Source organism: Nuphar pumila, chromosome 9 (genome assembly GCF_984573655.1).
Source record: "Nuphar pumila chromosome 9, dmNupPumi1.hap1.1, whole genome shotgun sequence".
Classification (NCBI taxonomy): domain Eukaryota; kingdom Viridiplantae; phylum Streptophyta; class Magnoliopsida; order Nymphaeales; family Nymphaeaceae; genus Nuphar; species Nuphar pumila.
In genome coordinates this window covers 71542314-71548313 of record NC_143257.1, presented here as the reverse complement: position 1 = coordinate 71548313, position 6000 = coordinate 71542314, and the positions used below count along the sequence as shown (strand labels likewise).

General features: G+C 37.7%; 1 non-coding gene across 1 annotated transcript; it reads right to left on the bottom strand.

The window, feature by feature from the left end:
• Positions 1-4727: 4727 nt before the first annotated feature.
• Positions 4728-4830, bottom strand: LOC149828629 (small nucleolar RNA R71). The gene has a single exon (XR_016434504.1). It is a non-coding gene; the product is annotated as a small nucleolar RNA R71 (small nucleolar RNA).
• Positions 4831-6000: the final 1170 nt, after the last annotated feature.

Genomic DNA, 6000 nt, shown 5'->3' with positions numbered 1-6000 from the left:
TTCTAGATAAAACCGATTTTTGTGTGTGGTTTTTGGTTTTGTTATTTTCTGTATGTTTCTTGGTTTTCTTTTTGTTTCAACCTTAGAATAGTATTCGTGCATAGACCAGCACGTTAGACCTAGGATTGTTTCATTGTTTGCATGTTCGAGTACCGATTTTCATCACTTTTCAAGAAAAACGTGTGAATGGGCTAGAGGTTCTTCTAGACGATTTGGGTTGTCTTATCCAATGTGTGTGTTTGTGTTAGTTCTACAGAAAAAGCCTTCAAAAAGATCAGTTTGAGTTATTTTGGGTGTTGGGGACTTGAAGAAAGGCATTTTTCATTAAAAATCGGCTAGATCCATTCTAGCCGATTTTGATTTATTTTCAATTTTTGCCTTAGTTCGGGTTTTAGCAGCCATGCTGGGTTAATAGACCCTTTATAGATCCGATTCTAGTGAGTTCTTGCAGATCTATTGAGGGTTGAGTCATTGCTTGATTTGGGTGTCTTTGATTTTTAAAGATTTTTTATTCAAATTGTGAAAATCGGCTAGAATCTCATCTAGCCGATTTCTTTTATTTTGTTTGCTAGTGGTGTGTGTGTAAGCTTCTACTTCATACTGCATGTCTGCATATTTTATTGATTTTACAGTGTTGCAAAGTGTGTTGTGGTAGAGTTAGCATTTTAGGACTACTCTAGATAATCGTTTTTATCATTTTGTGTTTTTTGTGTTTTAGGTCTATTGAGAAAATTCCAAAAATCGAGTCTTAATTCTTGATGTTTTTTTTATGAATTCCAGCATAGTGTTGTTTATGTTTGCCTTTGTGTAATTAGGAGTTCTTTTTATTAGATTTTAATTTAGTTTTATCAAAAGTGTTTGATGTTTAGTTTAATCATTTTCTTTTAGGTCGTATTTTTTTTTAGTCTTCTTCTTCCCCAAGGAGGGGCGGCAGCCATTAGAGCTCAATTTGAGCTCTAAGCTGTTTTTGGTAATTCTTAATTGCAATTAGGTAGGTTTAATTAGGTTGTCTAGGTTCAATGTATTAGGGTTTATTGTTTTAGCCGTTTTTAGGGTTGTATTTAGGTAAGTTTTGGAATTAGGTTAGCATTAACTCCTAGGAAATCGATTTTCCATTTAAGTTCTTTTGTTCCCTAGGTATAATTAAGTCTATTAGTTTAGAAAGTAGCATCCATTGAAGTTGGTGATTTTTGAGAAGGGAGGTAATTAAAGTAATTGAAAATTGGAAAGCTTTTGGAAAAAGGATATTCTTCAAAAATCGTGTGAGGCATTTAAGGAAGATTTGAATTTTGAATGTGCATTAAAGAAGGAGTTACTCCTTAACTTTGGAAAGTGTTTTGCAATTAAACCAAAATTCCAATCTAGGTTACACGATTTCCATAGAGCATTAAAAGCATTTTAATTCCATCTTGAAAAGCAAAAATCATGGATTTCTAGATTGGCCTTTTCAGATTTCCAAAAAGGCATTAAAGGCAATTAAGGAGTGTAAATCCCTCTTTAAATGGGGCGATTTTTGAGAATCCAAAGCATTTCAAAGTTTGAACATTGGTAATTATTACATTCCTTTTTCCAACCTCCTCCATTAAAATCGTGAACTTTGGATTAATTGTAGCTTAATTAGGAGGTTACTACTTTAGTCTAGACCTAACCTAGTCAAACCGAGCCTAGGTCGAGTCTACACCCCCTTTGAGTCTAGTCAAAACCTAGCCTAGCCCAAGTCAAAGCCTAAACCGCATTTAGGTCGAGTCTAAGACCAAAGCCCAACCTTAGTCAAGCTTAGTGGAGTCAACCCTAACCTAAGTTAGGTCAACCTAGTCTACCTAACCTATCTAAGTCAAACCTAGTTGATTCAACTTAGTTCAAGCCTACCTAAACCGAGTTCATCCTAGTCTTGCTAGATCTAAATCCAAAACCCAACCTTGGTCAAACCTAGTCAAAGACCTAACTCGGGTAAAAACTTAGTCTAAACCTAGTGAGTCAAACCGAGCTTACCTTAGCCCATTCGAGCCTAGTCGAACCTAAGTTGAGTCCAACTTAGTTGAGTCTAAGTCAACCCGAACCTAGTTGACTAAGTCTATCCTAAACCAAGTTCAAACCCTAGCCTAGCCTAAGTCCAAGTCAAGACCAATCCGAGATCGAGTCAACCTTAGCCAAACCCAACCCAACCTTAACTAAGGTCAAACCGAGTCCACCTAAGTCAACCGAACCTAGTTGATTAAGGTAACTCAAAACCGAATCAAATTAGTGAGTTAACCTTAGCTCGAACCTATCTCTTTCAACCTAGTCAAATCGAGCCTACCTAATCCCATCGGAGTGCATCCAAACCCAAACTGAACCTACTCAAGTCGAAACCGATCCTAGTCGAGTCAACCAAGTGAAACCTAACCTTAGCCTTCGTTCTTTAGTTAAGTAAGTCATTTCTTATTATTTCTTTTGATTTCTATATTAATTAGTTTATTTATCTAATTTAGTTTTAGTGTAGAAGTGTGTGTACGTATAGCGTATTTATTTAGTATGTATGAAATGTGTTTCATTGTGGTTTGAATGATAGTTAGATATTAGTTAACTTAGTAGTTAGATTGTATTTTATTATTGAGCATAGTTGCATTTCCATTGTTAGTTAACTTCGTTCTAGTCATAAATTGCTTGTAGTGTTTTGTTCGTCGTGCATTTAGTGTTTTCCTAATATTCATCTGCATATACACTGTTATACAGTGTCATTTAGATTGCATTAGGTGTAGATTACATTTGATAGGGGGTAAATAGGTTCATAAAGTGAATAGTGCACTCAAATAAAAACCAGATTTTTGCCCTGTCGCAACAGAATTATTTTCTGAGCAAAAATTCTGTGTTTTCCAAAATTTTTTCTTTTATTCACTTTATTAACGTGTTATTTAACTGCAGACCAAATTTCAGTTCATTCGGAGTTGATTTGGTCTGATTTTTAAGCGTTTTGTGAAAACCGCTTTTTCTGGATTTTAAATTACAGGACTGACGATATCCTGATTTTTCCCAGATTTGAAACGCTTATATCTGGAGTTCCAGATACTGTTTTTCAATTCTATAAAAACTGTCAATTTGTTTAATCTGTCAGTTGCAGAACAGAACAAATTTCGGGAAAATCGGACCTCGTTTGCCCTGTCAAACAGTGGTTTTCCGATAACCTGTCAGATTGCTAGTTTACACTAGTTAGGGGCAGTTTCGTAATTTTCTTAGTTTCGGCATTTTAGGTTTGTTTTCAGTAGTTTCTGTATTTTAGAAGTTGCATAATCATCATACAGCATTAGTAGAAGTAATTTGGTTAATTTTAGAATTAATTTAGTATTTTATTTAATTTTTGTTTGATAAGTAGCATTTGTTTATTATTTTCGTAGAATTAGATATAGTTTTAGTTGTTGTTTGCATAATTAAAATAGAAAACTAACTTTGTACTTTTCTGCATTTTTAGGTTGAAAAGCATATTTAGTTTTCAGGGTTATTATACAAGTGAGAAGATTCTCTAAGTGGCGAAAAGACAGAAATACCCTTGGTGTGGAGCAGAAGACTGAATGCTTGTTTAGTGTTCTTTTAGTGCTTAATTGTAGTTGTATTCACTTTATAATTGTAGATTGCCATTTGATATTAATAAATTAAATTTTCTAGAATTGTAGTTATTAATTCCTGTTCCCTGAGGATCGACCCGTACTTACCACTTTGTGGAAAGTCGGTTTTTATATTTTTGGTTGACGATTTTCCAAAGTTTTATTGAAAATAAGTGTTTTAAAAAAGAGCATTCCAAAATATCAACCAAATTTTGGCGTCGTTGCCGGGGAACGGCGAATTAATTACTTTATTTCTTAGAGTTTAATTTATTATTATTTTGTTTTAGTTAGTTAATTAGTTGTTTTCTTTTTAGTTAGTAGGATTAGTAAGTGAATATAGGATTAACATAGTTAGTAAATATAGGATTCATATATTGTTCTTTTTAGGATTCACTTAATTATCATTCTGCAAGGAGCGATTAGACAGGTGGGTTTTAGAAAAACATAGTTTGTGATTTCCTGTATTTATTTGTTTTAGCATTTTAGAATAGTTTACTTTGTTATTTAATTATTTAGTATAGAATTCTGACATAGCTATATAGCATATTTGTTTGTTTTTAGTTACTGTTATTTGCTTATTTACATTTTAGTATCTGTGCTAGTTAATTTTTTTAGTTAGGTCGTTTGCTTACATCTGGTCTTAGTACCAGTGTATGCAGGGTCGACGAGGTCTAGGAACCCCATTACACCCATTTGTTGACAACCCAGAGAGAATTTTACATTCTCATCGAAGTTCGGCAACAATGGCTGACATGGATCCTCCACCTCCACCCCCAGTTCTTTCACGCCCTCTGCGGGAATACTTCATTCCCACAGACTATGTTCAGGCATCCTGCATTCGGAGACCCGATGTAGGAGCGCCACATTATGAGATTAAGGCCAGCATTATTCAAATGCTTCCATCCTTTTATGGCCTTAGTCATGAGGATCCCTACCGACACATAGATGAATTCCTCGAAATCTGTTCTACTGTTAAGATACAGAATTTCGATGATGATGCGTTGAGGTTGACTCTATTCCCTTTTTCATTGAAGGACAAAGCCAAGTATTGGCTAAAGTCCTTAGATTCTGTAGAAATAGAGTCCTGGGATCAGTTGCAACAGGAGTTTCTTCGGAAATACTTTCCCATTGGTCGCACGAACCAATATCGTAGAGCCATCACTAGCTTTTCAGAGCTAGATGGTGAGCGCTTTCATGAGACCTGGGAGAGAATGAAGGATCTCCTCAGGAAATGCCCCCATCATCAGGTGCCGAAATGGCAACTGGTGCAGAGTTTCTATGATGGATTGTCTGACAAGAATCGTCAGATGATCGACTCTTCATGCGGTGGGACATTCATGCTGAAGAGCGAGGACGAAGCATGGAGGCTATTTGATACATTGGCCGAGAATTCACTCCACCATGCTTCGAGCTCTCATTCTGATAGAGCCACACCCAGCATTCAGAAGAAAGCTGGTGTTCTTGAGATTGGTCCATCTACTGCACTACAGTGCAAAGTAGACATGATTGCTCAGAAGCTGGACCAGCTTCTCTCAGGACCATCCACTACACAGCAGGTGTGTACTCTTTGTGCCAGTCCGGCACACGAGATCACTGAGTGCCCTTCAGCAGCTCAGTACCCTGAATTTGTTCAAGAACAAGTTCAGGCAGCTCAGGGTTACGTCAGACCGCCAAATAACCCATTTTCATCGACATATAATCCGGGTTGGCGTAACCATCCCAATTTTTCATGGAAGAATCCACAGTCTTCTATACAGATGCCTTCTTCCTCTCAGCCAGTTCGGCAGCCATCTTTTACTCAGCCATTTCAAAGACCGAACTATGCTCAGTCTTCTTCTTCTTCAGTTCCTTCCCCGATTCAGCAGGAGTCTGCCCCGCAGACATCTTTTGAGGAGAGACTTCTCCAGGCATTCCAAGAGGTGAAAACCTCTAATCAGAACGCCTTCGAGAAGTGTAGCCAGATTTTGAGCTCGCATACGCAGTCCATTGCGAAGTTAGAGTCGCAAATGGGACAGTTAGCTGAGGCTATTAGTAGGAGACCCGAGGGTACATTGCCGAGTCAGGCTGTCATGAACCCGAAGGGTAAGGACCAGATGACTGGAGGCCTATTTCATACTGAGACACAGCAGCAGGCTAAATCAGTTATGGCCTTGAGGAGTGGACGTGAGTATCACGTCGAGAGCAGAGAGCGAGAGAGTAGAGAGAAGATAGAGGAGCCAGAGACCATTGTTTCACCTACGTCGGCTCAATCATCATCCCCATCCCCATCATCACCTTCATCATCTTTATCCTCAGAGAAGAAGAAGGATAGGAGTGAGCCTTCTCGCAAAGAGGAGGAGCCAGCAGAGTATATTCCCCCACCACCCTATCCCAAAGCATTAGAGTCTCCTGGTTATAGAGGGAAGCAAGGTGCGAAGAT